At 38.1% G+C, this 19,028-nt stretch overlaps 1 protein-coding gene across 1 annotated transcript in view; it reads left to right on the forward strand.

Moving 5' to 3' along the window:
- LOC150075298 (nuclear transcription factor Y subunit alpha-like) overlaps positions 1-19,028 on the forward strand; it is a 111,979-nt gene that overhangs the window by 12,810 nt on the left and 80,141 nt on the right. The gene's annotated exons all lie outside the window — the stretch shown is intronic.

A 19,028-nucleotide genomic window follows, 5' to 3' on the forward strand; every position in this document is an offset into this window, starting at 1 on the left:
AGCTCAGGGATTTGAAATTGATTGCATAAATTTTGATTTTAGATTACTTTTTCCATATAAGAAAGAAATTATCCTGACAATATAATTCAGTTTAGCAAGATAATATTTAAAGAGTTAGCAATTTTTAAAGAGTTTTGTATAAATTTTATTATTGATATTCTGATAATATTCATAATATAATTATTACCATAAAAGCCAGTTTCTTTCTATCATACTTGACACTTTGCCAGCTGTTTGCAATAGGAAGGCTAGTATTTTTGATTTAGCTTGTCACAGTGAACACAAGGCCATGCTGTGATGTTATATGCAATATTAGAAGATGGTGTCTTGTATTATGTGAAGCATTTGCTTATGGCATGCAGCTTTAGTTGAAACAGTGGTTCTAACAGGGGCTGACATCTGGAGACTATGGGCTTGGCACACCCAAGGTTCTGAGCTGGATATCATCATTCTCTTTCTTAGTGATTTCCTTCAACTTTTGACTCTGTCTCTCTCAGGGTAACTCAAATTTTTTTTTTTTGGTTGGTGTAGTATAAGCCCCAGGCTTACTTGTATCATCAGCCATTTCAAATCCACTGCAGGATGACGGCCTGTACAGCAACTTTCCAGTTCCTTCTGTTTTGAGCACTGGCCATCCATTTACTACCCACAAACTCGTGAATTTCATCTATCCATCTTTGCCTTTGTCTTCCAGGTTTTCTTCTAGCTCCTCTTGGATACCATTCTGTTATTTTCTTAGTCCATCTGTCATCATGTCTTCGAGCATTGTGTCCTGCCCAAGACCATTTTAGTTCTTTAGTTTTGATAAGAATGTCCTTTACTTGAGTTTGCTGCCTAATCCATGTGTTTCTCTTCTTATCTAACAGTCTGATTCCCAATATGATTCGTTCCATTCTTCGCTGTGTAGTTCTCAGCTTCTCTTCCATTCTTTTGGTGAGTGCCCAAGTTTCACTTTCATAAGTCATGGTGGGGAGTATACATTGGTTCATTTACGTTTCAGACAAACTGGTATATTGCTCTTCAGTATGTGACTATTTCCTGAATGCTATCCATCCAATATTTATTCTTCTCTTGACTTCCAGCCATTTATCATTATTACAGCTAATAACTTGTCCCAGATAAATATACGACTCCACCTTTTCAATTACTGCTCCTTCAATCATTATTTCCCTTTCTGTGCCATACTTGTTCATCATTACTTTTGTTTTAGCCATATTCATCTTTAGTCCAAAATCCTTACTAGCTGTGCATAACTGATTAAGATTTTCCTCTAATTCTTTGGGATCGTGGCTTATGACCACAATGTCATCTGCAAATCGTAAATGGTTTAGGTACACTCTGTTCACATTGACTGCTTTCTGCGACCAGTCTAATCTTCTGAAAGTTTCTTCAAGGACAACAGTAAACAGCTTCGGAGATATTGTCTCCTTGTCAAACTCCTTTCTCAATTTTAATTTTCCTACTGTCTTTGTCTAGTCTAATTAAGGAGGTAGCACACTCATATATTTTCTTCAAAATCATAATATGGGGTATCAATGCCTTGTCTTTCCAGTGCTCGAAACATTGCCTTATGCTGTATGGAGTCAAATGCCTTTTCATAATCCACAAATGCCAGGCATAATGGTGTTTTATATTCATTTGCTTTCTCCATTAGCTGTGATATTATGTGAAGGTGATCCATAGTTGAGAATCCTGTCCTAAAGCCAGCTTGCTCTTTCGGTTGATTCTCATCAAGTATTCTTTCTAATCTGTTAGTAATGACCCTTGTGAACAACTTGTAGATGTGGGATAACAAGTTAATTGGTCTATAATTTCCAATTTCTGATTTATCTCCTTTCTTATCCAGCAAAACTATGATTGCATTATTCCACTGCTTAGGCGTCACACCTTTTCTAATGCACTTTGTGAAGAGCCTTGCCAGTTTTTGTGTTATGTCTCTTCTCCCAATTTTAACAACTCTACAGTAACTTCATCTTCCCCCGGGGCTTTCCGATTCTTCATTTCCTTCAATGCATGTTCTACCTCATCAGGAAGAATATTGGGTATGTCGTATGTGTTGCTACTTTGCAATCCATCTTCCCCACTGCTGGCATCATTCCCCTGCTCCTTGTATAATTCTCTATAGTAGTCTTCTGCTATTTGAATTATGCCTTCTCTGCTGTTTATAAGTACACCATCACTATTCTTCAGTTTCAGTATCATTTGTCTTTCTGTATTACTGCTCATGGCTGCTGATTTAAATCCTTTGTTTTCCCTTAATGCTTGTTCTACTTTTCTTGTGTTAAATCTTCTTATGTCCTCTCTGAGTCTCTAATGGCTTTGCATAACTCAGTATACTCAATTTTCTCCCTGTCAGTGTTTTTCTTTCTTTTCATTTGTCGTCTTTGGTTCATCATGACAAGTGTTTCTTGACAAGTGTTTCATTTTTTCTTCTTTGGATTTCTTTTTCCCTGTAGGTTTCTTGGGCTTTATCACTTTCAAAAAGTTGTAATATTCCTTGTCGATATCTCAGTCCTGAGCAGTCTGCAGAAGCTCAAACTTGTTCTTAAGTTCCAGTACATACTGCTTTTTCTCCTCTTCTGTTATCTCAAAGACCTTTGTATTATTTACTCGAGTCAGTTTTTTCCTTTCCTACATCTATATCAAGTGTACATCTTACCATTCTGTGATCACTTCCAACATTTACCTTATTCAGGATGGTAACATCATTCACAATATATCTTCTGTTAGTGAGGATGAAGTCAATTTCATTAGTAGTTAATCCATTCGGACTTTTCCATGTCCACTTTCTGTTCACCCTTTTCTTGAAAAAAGTGTTCATTACTGACAGTCCTTGAGATTCTGCAAATTCCACAAGTCTTTCAACTCTTTTTCATTTCTTTCACCAATTCCCAAATTTCCTATAGTTCCCCTTTCTGCGCTGTTTTGTCTTTTTCCAACCTTAGCATTGAAGTCTCCCATAATAATAGTGTAGTGGGTTTTCTGCTCATCTAGAAGACTCAATTTCAGTGTTCATTTCTTCAACCTCTTCATCATCATGCTCGATGTTGGTGCATAAATCATTATAATATTTAGTTTGTACCCCTTAGAAATCTTGAGTATTAGTCTTGACATCCTTGGTGATGTACTTTTGAATTCCAAAATGCAATTACTTGCATCATGTGGGTAATAATAAGTAGGGGGCTTCACCCTCTGCTCGCTGCACTCCCTTCTTTTGATAAAATAAAATACATAAGCTTTCAATATTGTGTGTGTGTCTTCCTCAGCTATGAATATATAAATACTTACTATTACCTAAATAATATCAGTTGTTTATGGTGTAGATACAGAGTTAGAACGGCATCATTCATCTGTATCTCATATTGTGCCCATCCTTCACAACGAGTTACCAAGTATTGCACTACCTCGAATAAGTAATGCTTCACTAATAGAGAAGACTATTGTTACTTATTCTCGGTGGGTGCCACCACCCAGACGGCACCGTTTCAAAGCTAGATGACTTTTCATCGGTGCCTTTCACACTACGATCGTAGTTTTTCTTTAAGAGTTGTCTATGCTGTATCTACACTGATATTATATAGATATAGAATCTTAAAACCCTTAAGTTAAGATATTATGCTTTGTTGCATTTAGTTTATTTAAATAAATATGTTACATATGGAAATCAAGAATGGTACCACATGGTCATGTTAGATAAACATAGTGCATAACCACGCTTAAACAGAAGCTTGTTTTTTACCACAGTAAAACAAGCTTCTGTTACGTATTTTAGTATTTGTTACGTATTATCATGTAACCCGCATCACTCTTCTCCCATTGTCCGAATAAATATCACTAGAAGGAAAATTATTTTAATGTTTAGAAAGATAATAATAAAAAATAATATTTTGTGAATAATTCAAATGGCACTTTTTTATATAATTATATCAAAGGATTAGTGACTATGTATGAATATATTGGCATTTCACTAATCACATTCAGATATTCTTCAGCATTTCTATGGTTTATTTATGCTCCCCTTAATACAGTATATTTATCAGTGATATTGATGAAGGTATATCAGGCTTAGTGCCGAAGTTTGCAGATGATACAAAAGTTGGCAGGGTTGTTAATGACAGTAATGGCAGTGTGCTACTGCAACAGGATCTAGATAATTTGGGAAGATGGGCTAAGAAGTGGCAACTGAAGTTTAACCTTGACAAATGCAAAGTACTGCGTATGGGTAGAAGTAACCCAGAGAAACGTACCAATTGGGTGGTACTACACTTAAGGTGGTAGAAAATGAAAAAGACCTGGGAGTAATTGTGCAGTCAGATATGAAGTTTTCTGAGCAATGCAGACAGGCTGCCAGGGCAGGTCATGGGATTTTGTTAATGATATATAGGAATTTTGCTAGCAGGGAAAAGGAGGTGATTGTCCCTCTGTATAAGGCAATGGTCAGACCACGCCTTGAGTATTGCATACAGGTCTGGAGGCCTCATTTTTGGAAGGATGTAGATTTGTTTGAGCGTGTACAGAGAAGGGCAACAAGATTGGTGAGGGGAATGAAGGGATCCTCTTACCAAGAGAGGGGCTTAAGTTCTGCAAATTGCAGTGGCTGGAGACTAGGCATCTGCGCAGTGATCTGATTGAGGTGTATAAGGCGTTGAATGGGTTGAGCACGCTGAATTCTGATGGAATTCTTCCACTTGTTCAGATTACGAACCTAAGGGGGCATAAATTCAAATTAAGAAAAGACAGATGTAGAATAGATGTGTGGAAATTTGCCTTTAGCCAGTGGGTGGTTAATTGCTGGAACAAACTTCCATCTGTCGTGGAAGTTGATAGGTTAAATAAATTTAAAGAGGAACTGGACAGGCATTTGGAGGGAATGGTGTGATTTTTTTTTTTTTTTTTTTTGGCTGATGCTGCATAAGTTCATACACTTGCTTTCTTGCATCACATGCCACTACTACAGTTTATTTAAAACTATAAGGTTTATTGAAGCAGTGGATATTTTAGAATAATTAAGATGGAAGAGAGCTACAAATATCCTGAGGAAAGAAAAAAAAAACTAGCCAAATAACAAAGACAGCATTGTTTGCAGGTTCAAGTCTTTAAATTCAGAAATAGATAACTTCAAATGTGCAACAAATGGCTGTTTCAAGAGAAAATTAAACCCATGGAGTAGCTGACAGTAAAAGTAAAGTGCAGCCATTATCAACCCACTGCAGGGTGGAAGCCTCCTCAACAATTCATGCTGAGGGAAATGGACCATTATCTGCCACGCTGGTCCAGTGTGGGTTGGCAGATCGACCGTATTCAGCAGTCAGGGGCTTGAACCCCGGTCTACTCAAAGAGCGTGTGCTACTGCACTCCCGCTCCTGCCCACTCGGCTACGGAGGCCGTTCTGACAGTACTAGATGTAGAAGTGCAGCTAGGAGTTTTAATCGAATAGAATTAAGTAAACAGAAATTGACACAAGCCCAAAATTCTGAAAAACCGAATATAGAACAATATTATTACTGTCTTTTTGAATTTTCTAAGGAGGCAAAAAATTCAACAAAAAGACAAAACTGGAATTCTACTAAGCATTTCCACACTTTTTTTGTGAACTAATGTTGAATCCAAACCCTTCACATTATAAAAATTTTAGAGAAAACAATTAGAACTTAAATTAGGAGCATAGAAAAAGTATAATAAAAAACACCTATCATAGGGTGGATTTACACATTAAATTTCCTATCATCATTATATGACTGGTGATATCCATTAGCATAATTCATTTTTAATATTTTGAATAATGATAAATAATAGTGTAGCTCTAGATTTATCATATTGTACAGGACTGTGACTATTTTTTTTTTTTTTTATACCGACACCACTGCTGAAAATGAAAAAATGCAAACAGCCAGAAAGATTTGGCAATAAAATTAATATATTTTTTGTCAGAGTTTATTCGACTACATGCAAATATTATACACCAGTTTTCATTGGTTGTTTTGGCATTCAGATGCAACAGTTAATCATAACTAACTTACTGGAATGAGAATGTCAAATTTAGGTGATTTTAGAGCCCATGAGGTCATAGTGCTGCCTGGACCAAAAGTAGTCTTGGTATGCCCTTCCTTTCCCTCTGATGACCTTGGGCCTTGGAGCAACTGTGCCCCAGTAAATCTGTCCTTGTGGAATGATATCCCAGTGTGTTGAGGCCAATTTCTGGCACTAGCCCTTGCCAATTAAAAATTCAATAGAGCTGCTATTGTTTTCATTGCCGGCAGCATCCATGTTTTATGACAAGGGAAAAAACTTAGATGAGAGTGAATAAAATGTAGTTTTCATAACATGTAATTATCTTCCTTGGAAGCTTTCAATATCTCTTGTAAAAAATAAAAATTGCCACTCCCTGCTTTGAAACTTCTCTATGCTACTCACCCTTGTACTTAGTACAGTTGGTAGAATCGCCACCCTCCTCACATCAGGTGGAAAAGACCTGGGCTCGAGTCCTGTTGATGACGAGAGGATTTTTTATGGGCCTTTTTCATAATGTGGCTGAGTTAGTCGGTCTCAGACAAGGATAGCATGGTTTTTCTCCCCCGGAAACTCAGGTTTTTTGTCCAGCAAACAGAAAATTTACCTCGGAACACACAATTTGCAAAGAGTATATATGGAGCAATATGGCTTTAGTCGTTAATGCTCCTAAAACCCAATAACAGCAACAACTATGCTGCTCTTTAAAGATTAAAATTTCATCAGAAATGATACTGCCCTCAAGGGCTGTAAGTAGATATTTTTGTGCTCAAGGCAAAATAAAAATTTTGTGACCCCCCCCCCCCCAGCCATTTGAAAAAAGAAAGGCACCTGGAATGGAAATAAACATTTGACACTATATCCACATGAATTCATGGACAGACATTTCTCATATAAACAACCAAATAGTGCATGAACAAATTAGCACATTGGTCTCATTTTAAGAGTGCAGGTACAGTAATTGAGATCTCTCATAAAGTATATAATTAAAGTATAATTTTGAAAAATACCTATAATAGCAAGTACTGGTGCTGTATGTTTTGCAATTCAGTAATGCAATGAACAGTCTATTCATGCTATTGAAGCATTACTGCAATGCTATAGATTAGTTGTACAAAATGGAAACAATGCTGTTACTACATCAATGGGTGCCAAGAAATTTACTTTGCATGCAAATTAATGCTCTGTCTTGACTTAAAAATCATTTTCTTTTGTTTCAAATTATACTAGTATACAAATATCTTCAGTTAAAAATCACTTTACTAGGTTAGAGAAAAAATAAACTTCTTTTTTTTTTTTCTCTCTCTCTTTTTCCTGTACAGTCAGTTCTGCTATAATGCGCATTTTTGCAATGCAAATTTGCTCCAACACAATTGATATATTAGGGAACAATGCAACTATAATGCGATTTTCGCATTGGCTGATGCGTGATTTTGTCTGCGAGTAACACCAGGTGAACGTAAAACCGAGCACCAAGCTGAATGTAGCGACCTATGCAGCAATATATACAAGTTTATGAAGCTTAAAAAATGTCAAACGTCAAATGTGTGAGAGCTCTATTTCCCAAGTACTGTAATTGTATTGGTCAGAAACAATGTTATCAAACTTATCACTCACTGTATTCACAAGATTTTCTGTTTGAATAGATATTTTGTGAAACGGGATAGCACGAGCAGAGGAGCACGTTTCTGGAGTCACTATTATAAAACAATTTGCAGTTCCCGATATATTGAACTTTTCTATTAGTGCAGTCTAATTATAAATGGGTAGCGAACTTGATCTTATTGCATTTGCAATAATACTGATAGCTGGAGCCAACCGGGCTAGCCGGGTTGGGTAAATGCCTGCCTGGCAACCCATAGGTTGCGGGTTCAAATCCCGCCTCGGGCTTGGATCAAAGTACTGCAAAAAACCTTGGGAGGTGCATTATGGCCACAGAAGCCGATGCGCCAACAACTACCCAAAAAAAAAAAAAAAAATAGCTGGAATTGTGTTAGTTTTTATATAATGGTGAGATGTGTTCCCCATCCTCTTCAATCATAAAAACAAAAATTTTCAGTATCTTCTCTTTTGTGCGTGCCATGTTCGTTATTATTGATTGCTCATCGTTTTTTACTGTTTTAAATTTTACAATCCAAAAAAAAGAAAATGTCAGTGAACATTTTTCTTTTTAACATATTAAACAAAATATGTTTGTTTAACATATTAAACGAACTTCTTATCTTGTCAAGATGAAGTGCTATATTTACTGTAATATTTATTTATTTATTAGAAATTTAAGATGTTTAAACCTCTGTTAGCAATATTATTGGGTTTCTTGCTTTTTTTTTTTTTTTTTTTTTTAACTGTTTTATTCACCAGATTGAATTTTTTTTTTTTTTTGAGTGCTCTGTCCTTATCCCTATTTTTTCCCCAAGTCCTGTTGTTTTTAATGTGTGAAATACCATAACGTGGAGATTTTTAGTATCACATGTACTGCATTATAGCAGAACTGACTGTATATATTTACTACTAACCTTCCTACTGCTTATTCACATGCTGGTACTTTCCTGCCGCTGTAACTTGGGTTGGGATAAGTTCTGTCCAGGACAAAAAGAAACTCGAAAACTCAGAAAGCCACTGGGTTCACACACCAAAATGCAACAAGCACTAGGTATGAAGAACTTAGTTACCTCACAGCTAAGCATCAAAAGACTGATACACAGCCTTTTTTTTCCATCACTGACTTATCTACTTAAATTCTTATCACCATTCACTCAAACAGTGACATTCCAGTAAGCAAGATGTCAAATATGGGCTGGATGATATACTGGTAACATTCAGAATCGCTCTGAACACCTGTTCAGAGGACTACCATTAGCAGTACATCTCTCCACACACACCATTGAACTTGTCCAGAGGAGTAATTTCAAGTTGGAACTTCTTGAAGTGTCGGAGAATAAATTTCATGAAGAACAAGACTAGGGAGTTATTGAGGTGAGAAGGATCTCTGTCAGAATGGTAATATCACTTCCACATGCAAGTTAATAACATCCAGTACATTGCAAAGACCAATGACTATGAAAGCTGGATATGTGGTTTACAGAGTGTACCTTTACATCCCGCCCACTGTGGTGTTTATGGTACCAAAACCATGGGCACTCACAGATCAGGAAGTCTCGCTTTAGGAAGTAAGTAGATCTGCTGGAATGGGTGCAGGAAGGGCAACCAGATTGTAAAGGGAACAAAAAGGTGCTGTTACCTAGAAAGGCTTCGGGTCTGCAAATTGCAGCATCTAGAGACTAATCACTTGTGGAGTGATCTGATTGAGGTGTTTAAGGCCTTGAATGGTGTGCATAAGTTGAATGTGAATGCACTCTTCCTCTTGCTGTGACTACACACATGAGAGCATAAATTTAAGTCGAGGAAGGATTGCAGGATAGATGTGTGGAAGTTTTTCCTTCAGCCAGCAAGTGATTGATTTTTGGAATAGACTTCCATCTGTTGTGGTGGAAGTGGATGGTCTGAATAAATTCAGGGAAGAATTAGACAAATTCTTGGAGGGTAAGGATGGGTGAAGTGTGTGTGTGTTTTTTTTTTTTTTGGCTGATGCTATATAAGCTTGCTTTATTGTATGATTTGCTGTTACTACTACTGTGATTTATTATAGCGGTTATATATATGTATGCAAACTGTAGACTATTGAAACTACAATTATCAATGCACCCATACTGTAAGAAACACCAATTAGCCTATTCTCATGCCTGTGACCAATGGAAATATAAAAAGGCAATCCAGAAATATAAGATAGCATTTAGCATTAGCATTAGTAGAGGCATTTGATGCAAGAAAGCAAGCTTATGCAGCATCAGCCTAAAAAAAAACCCACTTCCACTTCACCCCTCTGTTCGTTCAAAATACCTGTCCAGCTGAGCCTTAAACTTATTTAGGCTATCAACCTCCACCACAAGGGATGGAAGTCTGTTCCACCAACCAACCACCCGCTGGCTAAAGGCAAATTTCCTCACGTCTATCCTACATCTGTCTTTCCTCAATCTGAATTTATGCCCTCTCAGGTGATTTTTCTGAGCTAGAGGAAGAATCCCATCAGCATTGAGCATGCTTAAACCATTCAAGGCTTTATACACCTCTATCAGATCACCTCGCTGGTGCCTAGTCTCCAGACACTGTAATTTGCAAAACTTAAGCCTTTCTTCGTAAGAGCACCCCTTTGTTCCATTCACTAATCTTGTTGCCCTTCTCTGTACTCGTTCCAGCAGCTCTACATCCTTCTTGAAATGAGGCCTCCAGACCTGTATACAGTACTCTAGGTGTGGCCTGACCATAGCCTTATACAATGGAATAATCACCTCCTTATCCCTGCTGGAAAAATTCCTATATATCATTGACAATACTCCATGAGCTACTCTTGCAGCCCGTCTGCACTGCTCAGAGAACTTCATATCTGCCTGCACAACCACCCCCAAGTCCCTTTCATTCTCTACCACTGTCAGTGTAGTACCACAGAGTTGATACGTTGCTCTGGGGTTGCTGTTTCCCATGTGTAGTACTTTACATTTATCAATGTTAAACTTCATTTGCCACCTCTCAGCCCATCTGCTTAACCTTTCCAGATCCTGTTGCAGCAGCATAGTGTCAGTAGTGTCCTTGACAACCCTGCCAACCTTTGTATCGTCTGCAAACTTGGACATTAAGCCCGATATACCATCATCAATATCATTTATAAATACAGAAAACAATAATGGACCCAACACTGAGCCCTGAGGGACTCCACTAATAACATCAGTCCATGATGAGCAGTGTCCATTGATTACCACTCTCTGTCTTCTCCCCCTCAACCACCCCTTTATCCATAGCAGCAATTTGCCTCCAATGTCACACTGCTCCAATTTGTGTAGCAGTCTTCCATGTGCAACAGTATCAAAAGCCTTTCTAAGATCCAAGTATATAATATCAAAGTTATTCCCTGCATCCAGTTCTTTTGTGACTGCATCATAGTATCCAATCAAGTTGGTCAGGCAAGACTTCCCCTTAACAAAACCATGCTGTGTCTGAGCTATAACTGAAGTCTTGTCTAAATGATCCTGCAGTGCTTCTTTAACCAGTGCCTCCATTAATTTTCCTGGAACAGAAGTTAAGCTCACAGGTCTATAATTACTTGTGTCAGCCTTTGATCCTCCTTTGTGAATTGGGGTCACATTTGCACATTTCCAGGCTATGGGTACCTCCCCTGAGTCCAAGGAAGCTCTCATAATTATGGCTAAGGGTTTGCTTACTTCCTTTGCTGCCTCCTTTAATATAACTGGATAGATCCCATCCACCCCGGGTGCCTTTCTTGTGTTTATCTTCAACAGTAACTCCTCCACTTTACTCCCAGTTATTTCAAGATTCTGTAGCTTACTGCTAGAGTTGAATACACTTCTGGCATTCCCCTCGCTGAATAACTCCTCATGTGTGAATGTCGATGCAAAATATTCATTTAGTTTGTTAGCTACCTGAGCAGGATCATCAACACTTGACCCATCAATATCAAGTGGACCAATCTGATTCATCCCCTTCCTTCTAGAGTTTACATAAGTAAAGAACTCTTTGCTGTTTTTCTTTGCATCCCTTGCCAAGGATTTCTCGTAATCTGCCTTCGCCTGCCTAACCTCCTTTGTAACTTGGTTGCATATCAACTTGTATCTATCATAGGCTTCTGTGTCATGTGTTAATTTGTATGTATCCCATGCATTTTTCTTCTCTGCCATATGCCTCATTAGTTCATCTGACATCCATTTTGGCCTAAACCTTGAACAATATTTCTTAGTTGGTATGTAAAGCCTAGTAGCTTCCAAGATAAGTTCTTTGAATGCTTCCCATTTTGAATTTGCTGTTGGTAACATCATCAGTTGGTCCCACTGTATAGAATTTAAATACTGTCTCAGTCCATCGTAGTCGCCTTTACGGAAGCAATAACCCTTCCCTTTACCCCTAATGGTAGTTACCTCTTTGAGTAAATCCCACTTCAGCACACTGTGATCACTGCCACCTAGTGGTTCATTTATCTGCAGATTCTTAATGCATGAAGAATCACTGCTGATAATCAAATCAAGAGTATTACTCCCTCTAGTTGCCTCCCGAACATGCTGATGTAGAAAACAATCGTCCAATAAATCCACAAAAGTCCTGCTAGTGTGTGAGTAACCAGCCCCCAAATTCCAGTCAATATCTGGGAAATTAAAATCTCCCATTATAAGACACTCTGATTTACTGGCCCACTCTATTTCCCTGTACAGTTCCTTATTATACTCATCAGAGTCATTAGGCCTATAGCACACTCCTACTCTCAATTTTGATCTCCCAATGTTTATGTCACACCAAACTGACTCCACACTGCACTGTCCAGCGATGTCGACTGGCTTCACTTCCTTGGTTTTTATGTGTTTCTTAACTAATAACATAACCCCTCCTCCCTTCCTATCCTGTCTATCCTTTCTGTAGACGTTGTACTCCCCAAATTGCAGTTCTGCATCCCTTATATCTGTGTGACACCACGTCTCTGATATCCCAACAATATCTGCCTTCGATGTTTTGAGCAATACCTCAAATTCATCAAATTTATTTACTAAACTCCTAGCATTGGTGTACACGCAATTATACCTGCACCTGTTTCTATTCTTAGCTACCCTAACACAACCCATGTGTTTACTTGTACCGCAATGGCTCCCAGCAGTCTTTGAAATACCATGCATCTTGTTTTTCAGGCTTCTGCTCATTCTAATAGAAGCAGTGCAAGAATCTCTTTCACCTCTGCCAGTGGCTACTGTCAATCTATTGGTCTTTGTCTCCCCCCAAGCTAGCAGTTTTCCGACCCACCTAACACTGCCTCGATAGCATCAGCAAATATTCTTGCACCCTTTCTATTTAAGTGTATCCCATCCCTGTAGAAGCAATCTCTCCTGTTAACAAGTACAGTCCAGGCTGAAAAAAATTCTACCCCTTGAGCCTTGCACAATCTTTCCAGGGCCGAATTGATCGACAAGGCTCTCATCATATACTCCCTCCTATCGTGTCTGGGCAGAATTGCACACACTTTCAAATTCAACCCTAATTCTCGGCTTTTGTTCAACAGTGACCTGTACTTGTTAAGTAATTCTGCTGGTCTCCTACTCTTAATATTATTAGTGCCAACGTGTACAACTTGTAAGATCTGAAAATCTTACAAAAATAAAATATTTTTTTTGACTTCTGAAGTTAGTTTTCCTTTTTGGATTCTTGCCGTTGGGAGAAATGTTAATAGCGTCAGTTTCAATAAACAAGAATTATCCAGTAAGGATTGTAAAACTTAAAAGGTAGGAAGAACGAAAAACAGGAAAATTAGCTTTGCATCCGTCAAAACAGAAAACTGACGGAGAATACTATGACAAACCCAGCAGGGGGTCCGGCGCTGCAAAAACAACTTAAGTTTTATGAGGGGTCACGCACCGGAAACGCATACGGCAAAACGCACACTAGTTTCTAAAAATAGATGCTATAGTAGCTAGTGTCACAATTTGTGGTTTTTCTGAAGTGCTATAGAGACAAGCTGTGATGACACAGGAGGAGGTGTTTTGATGCATTCGGCCTACATGAAAGAGCTCAACGGATGTTAACAGGTAGGAAATAAAAAAGGAGAGGGGTATTGTGAATCACGTGCCACTAGGCTGGCTGACCCGCCAACAAATGAAAGGATAAAAATGAATATAGGAAAGAGGTGATTGGAAGAAACCCACTGTGGGGAGGCGTGGAAAATTCAGGAGTAAGAGATTGTTTTTGGTCGGGTGAGTGGGAGAAGAAGTGCTGAGGGCAGGAAGAAGAGAGTGGGTCAGTGTCAGTGAGTTGGGCAGCAAGATGAGAGTGGGTGAGTGTCAGTGAGTTGGGCAGTAAGAGGAGAGTGGGTCAGTGTCAGTGAGTTGGGCAGTAAGATGAGAGGGGTTCAGTGTCAGTGAGTGGGGCAGTAAGATGAGAGTTGGAGAAGAAAAGAAAGGAATGAGTTTTTTTTAGATAGAGTAGCCGGTGGAGAAAAGTGGCTAAGTTTAATGTGTAGTCAGTATGAGGGGTAGATAAGCTTTAAGTGAACAGTTAAGTCAGTGATCTAATAAGTAGTGAGAGAAGCAGTCGAGTAAGTGGAAGATGAAGTTGAGGTGCAGAAGTCGGTCAGACAGTCAGTCAAAAGTAGACTGAGTTTTGAAGTGAGAGATGAACACGTGCCATAGAAAAGAGGGAAAAATTTTCAAGATCCTTAAAGTAGATGAGAAGGAGTCAACTCCATTATGAAGGAACGAGATTGCTTGATATTCTGAGAGCAAGTACGCTGGAGCTGATGAAATCCGAAGCCGGACAAAAAGAGTACAGCCATTCTGATCAGATGAAATTAATGCGTCCATAAAGAAATAAAAAGGTACCCAGGAAGGAATCCAGTATCTTATGTCGAACGCCCCCAGTGATTGTGAGATGCGACCCAGATAGAAAGGATCCCCTACTCGCTTAGAGAAGGATGTACCGTGAAGTCTGCCAAGTTATGTCAGTAAGTGATTAGTTTGTTTAAGTACTCTCACCATCACATCGATTATAGACACTTGATAACCAATTTATCAGAACTTTTGATTGAACACATATGTATAAGTAGTACTATATTATAATGAATAAGTTAGTGAATGTTATGAACTGAAGGACATTACCCAGGGCAAGTCAATATATATAGATAAATTTTGGAAGGGAATAGATATAAAATTTTTGAAGTGATTGATACTTGTTAATATTTGGTTAAATAAGTGAATGACTAAGTATGAATTTTGAAAGGGGATAGACGGATGTCAGTAACCCCCGAATGTGCAAGTAGTTAATTGTAGAAATTTGATAGTATTGATTACCTAGATTAGAGAAGGTTGTAGGCTATAATCTGTTAGAAACCAGAGTAATGATTTATACTGAAATTAAGAGTATCGGAGCTTTATCAATTTGGAGTAGGAATTGTTTTGTAATGAAAGGAGAATGTTAATAGATTCTTTTGAAAGTTAATTGAACTCAGGAGTAAGGAAGTAGAAACATTTTGTTAGTTTAAAAGAGGAGATAGTTGTTTATGATTTATGTAAAGGAAATAGCCCTCCTTGAGTTTGCTCAATAGGCAAATTACTTTGCTCATTTACATTCTGTTATAAGAAGATGAAATTAAATCTATTTGGTCATGAGTTTAATAAATTTCTTTTGTTTGATGTATCTATGTAAAAGTGTCCAATAAACTGTATTTTTATTATACAACATTTGTGTGTCTCTTTGTTATTCTGAGAAAAAGCCTATCCAAAGGGAATTAAACTCATCAAGGAGATTTTCCCCTAGAACTTGGAAATTTTCTGTGAAGTAAAATAGTCAGATTGCGCAAGTGGGGAGTTATTATAAAGGGGAGTTGTTAATAGGGGAAATAAGAATAATATATAAAATAACATTTTCATAAATCCCCCCCCCCCACAATTGGCGAAAGCAAGCCAGGATATAATTCCCAAACGGAAGGCAGTGTACCAGAATAGCAAGGAAATAAGTTAAGCCCAGTTGCTGAAACTGAGAAAAAAAATTCAGCTGGCGAGCCAGAATACATATCATATCGATTTAGAATTATTGTTTAATATAAAATTGATTATTGGTTGAAAAATATTAAGGTAAATAATGGTGGAGATAAAAAGTTAAGTATTGAGTTTGATTATTTATGTATTATTGGATTGATCATCAGATAAATTTGCTAAGATAAGAAATTTATAGATTTAAAGTGTTAAACTTTGAAACACGTTTAATTATGTATTAGTGAATTGATCACAGATTGAACTTGGATTGAGTAGATAAAGGTGAATATAAAGAAAGGAATATTGAAGCATTAGGAGTAATTAAGTGTATAGGAATTCATTATTAGGCTAAGAGATAAGCATTTAGGACAGATTAAACTTAAAAAGGGCAATTATATTACTGTTAATTAATTTGTCAATTAAATTAAAGATGGCTACAAGAAGGGCACATAGCAGTAGGGACAGGGAAAGAACAGAAAATAATGGAAGGGAAGAATCAGTGGAAACAAGTTCTAGCATAGTGAGTAACAATAATGGATCCCTTAGATTAAGTAAGTTCTTAAAAGTTTTTAGGGGCGAACCATCGGAAAGTGTAGACTATTTCCTGCGTAAACTGATAATGATAAAAGAAAAGGAAGGGCTAACAGAATTAGAGGTAGTCACTATGGCCGAGTTTAAATTAGAAGGCGCAGCACAGAGAAAATATTTAGAAACTACGCAGTCCACAGAAGTTGAAACTCTCGAACAATTCGAGAAAATATTAAGAAAGCTATTCTCTGAGAAAATTACCTTCCTGGAAGGAATCAATAGGCTAAGCAACATAACACAAACCAGTCGCGAAACCGTGGAAGAATACTATAAGAAGTTTAGAACAATTAAACTAAACACCGAAGTTTCCGAAAATGAAAATGGAGCCTTCGATAAAATTCTAATGGACCAGTTTTTATCGGGAATTAGAGAAAGATATAGGCGAGAGATACTAAGGAGAAAGCCAAAATCCTTAGCAGAAGCGGCAGAACTAGCCGTCGAAGAGGAGAAACTAGATTTTCACGGTAGGGGGAACACTAGAAAGGATGTTAACATATTAGTATCCGAAGGGGAAACAAAACCCGAAAACAGTAGGGATAAGAAATTAGACGGTTTAGAGAAACAGATCGCAGGGGTGGAAGCCAAATTAAACAAGTTATTAGAAGGATTTAATACCAAGAAACAAATAAAGGAAGGGAACAAGGAACAGTTAGGCGAGAATACGAGGACCTGGGGAAGGCACAATTACTTAGAGGAAAACGGAGATGGAAGAGAAGGATGGAAAACTGGAGAGGGTGGCAAGGGTAGAATTCGTAGGTGGTGCTATAGATGCCAAAGGACAGATCACTGGACCCGTGACTGCAAGGGAGGCGAACTAGCAGAAGGATTCGAGGGGAGGAGAGAAAAACGGGGTTATAAAAATAACTGGGGAGATTATTGGGATCGAAATAGAGACTATCGATTGAGTAGGCCAAAAAACTCAGAACAGGTAAGGGAGGAAGCGCGCACTAATTATAGAAAGGGGAGCCATTGGCAGGAATACGGTAGGGAGTGCTGGTACAGAGATAGGCATCACGAGAGCAGAAATGAATACTGTCACAACAGGGGCACAAATCAAGGGCAGCATATAAGCATAAATGCTCTGCATCTTAGACGCTGGAAAAATAATTCCTGTGAAAAAAGGAGCAATAAATCAGGCGGCACAAGGAGGAAGCCACACACACATAGAAGTGAGTTTATGAATAGAGAACCTATAGTTGTGGCCACCCTAGGACATAAATGGAATCATCCAAGTCTAGTCAAGTGTTATAGGTGTAACAGATATGGGCATATCGCTAGATTTTGCCCAGCAAGAAGAGTACATCACAGAGATGAATATAAAGCTGATGACCCAAGAAATGAATGGAAACTGAAGAGGGGTCGGTTCTATCCATGGCGACCAACAAACCTGAAATCCGGGCCAAGCGAAAACGAAAGTAGATCCCATAGGATCAAAGTTGGTTATCAGATGAGAGAAAATGATGATAAATGTAAGACACCGACTGCAGTGGTGGAAGCGAAAGGAAACATAAGGAAAGGCGATGAGAGGCAAGTGCAAAGAACGAGTCAAAAGTTACCGCAAAGAAAAAAAGATGTTGATAAAGTTCTGATTGCGCAGGAAGAATTAAGAAGATTAAGGAGAAAGAGAAGAATTAGAGAAAATGACGAAACAAGGCAACAAGCAGAAAACAAAATAGTGAATGTGGAATTAGTAGAATTAACAGAGAAGGTTAGGCAAAATTCAGGGCAAATAATATCTCAAAGGGAAGGGAGACTAGAAAATAAAAATAGGAAACCTCAAACGGGAGTAGCAGGACAGTGGAAAGAAGGACTTGCGAATCACAGTGCAGAAAGCGCAATTAAACTGAAAGAATCAAACAGACTCCAGCAATTATATTTAGTGGGAGGATTAATTGATGAGTACATGGGATGGGAATAGTTTTAGTAAAGCCCAAAATATACATTTAATTAATGTACTTGTATATAATTGTAAATATTTGGCATCAGAAGGTAGTGTAAAATAAGTGGTTGTATATTAGAGAGATGTAAATAGATGTAGGCGGTTAAATTCCAGGGAAGGTGAAGGAGTATAGAAAAAAAAAAAAAAAAATGAGAAAAAAAAATTCTACACAGGTATAATTTTTTTGGGAGAGGAGCGGCAATTGTAAGATCTGAAAATCTTACAAAAATAAAATATTTTTTTTGACTTCTGAAGTTAGTTTTCCTTTTTGGATTCTTGCCGTTGGGAGAAATGTTAATAGCGTCAGTTTCAATAAACAAGAATTATCCAGTAAGGATTGTAAAACTTAAAAGGTAGGAAGAACGAAAAACAGGAAAATTAGCTTTGCATCCGTCAAAACAGAAAACTGACGGAGAATACTATGACAAACCCAGCAGGGGGTCCGGCGCTGCAAAAACAACTTAAGTTTTATGAGGGGTCACGCACCGGAAACGCATACGGCAAAACGCACACTAGTTTCTAAAAATAGATGCTATAGTAGCTAGTGTCACAATTTGTGGTTTTTCTGAAGTGCTATAGAGACAAGCTGTGATGACACAGGAGGAGGTGTTTTGATGCATTCGGCCTACATGAAAGAGCTCAACGGATGTTAACAGGTAGGAAATAAAAAAGGAGAGGGGTATTGTGAATCACGTGCCACTAGGCTGGCTGACCTGCCAACAAATGAAAGGATAAAAATGAATATAGGAAAGAGGTGATTGGAAGAAACCCACTGTGGGGAGGCGTGGAAAATTCAGGAGTAAGAGATTGTTTTTGGTCGGGTGAGTGGGAGAAGAAGTGCGGAGGGCAGGAGAAGAGAGTGGGTCAGTGTCAGTGAGTTGGGCAGCAAGATGAGAGTGGGTGAGTGTCAGTGA

Source organism: Mastigoproctus giganteus, chromosome 14 (assembly GCF_048544385.1).
Source record: "Mastigoproctus giganteus isolate SK-2022 chromosome 14, ASM4854438v1, whole genome shotgun sequence".
Taxonomy (NCBI): Eukaryota; Metazoa; Arthropoda; class Arachnida; order Uropygi; family Thelyphonidae; genus Mastigoproctus; species Mastigoproctus giganteus.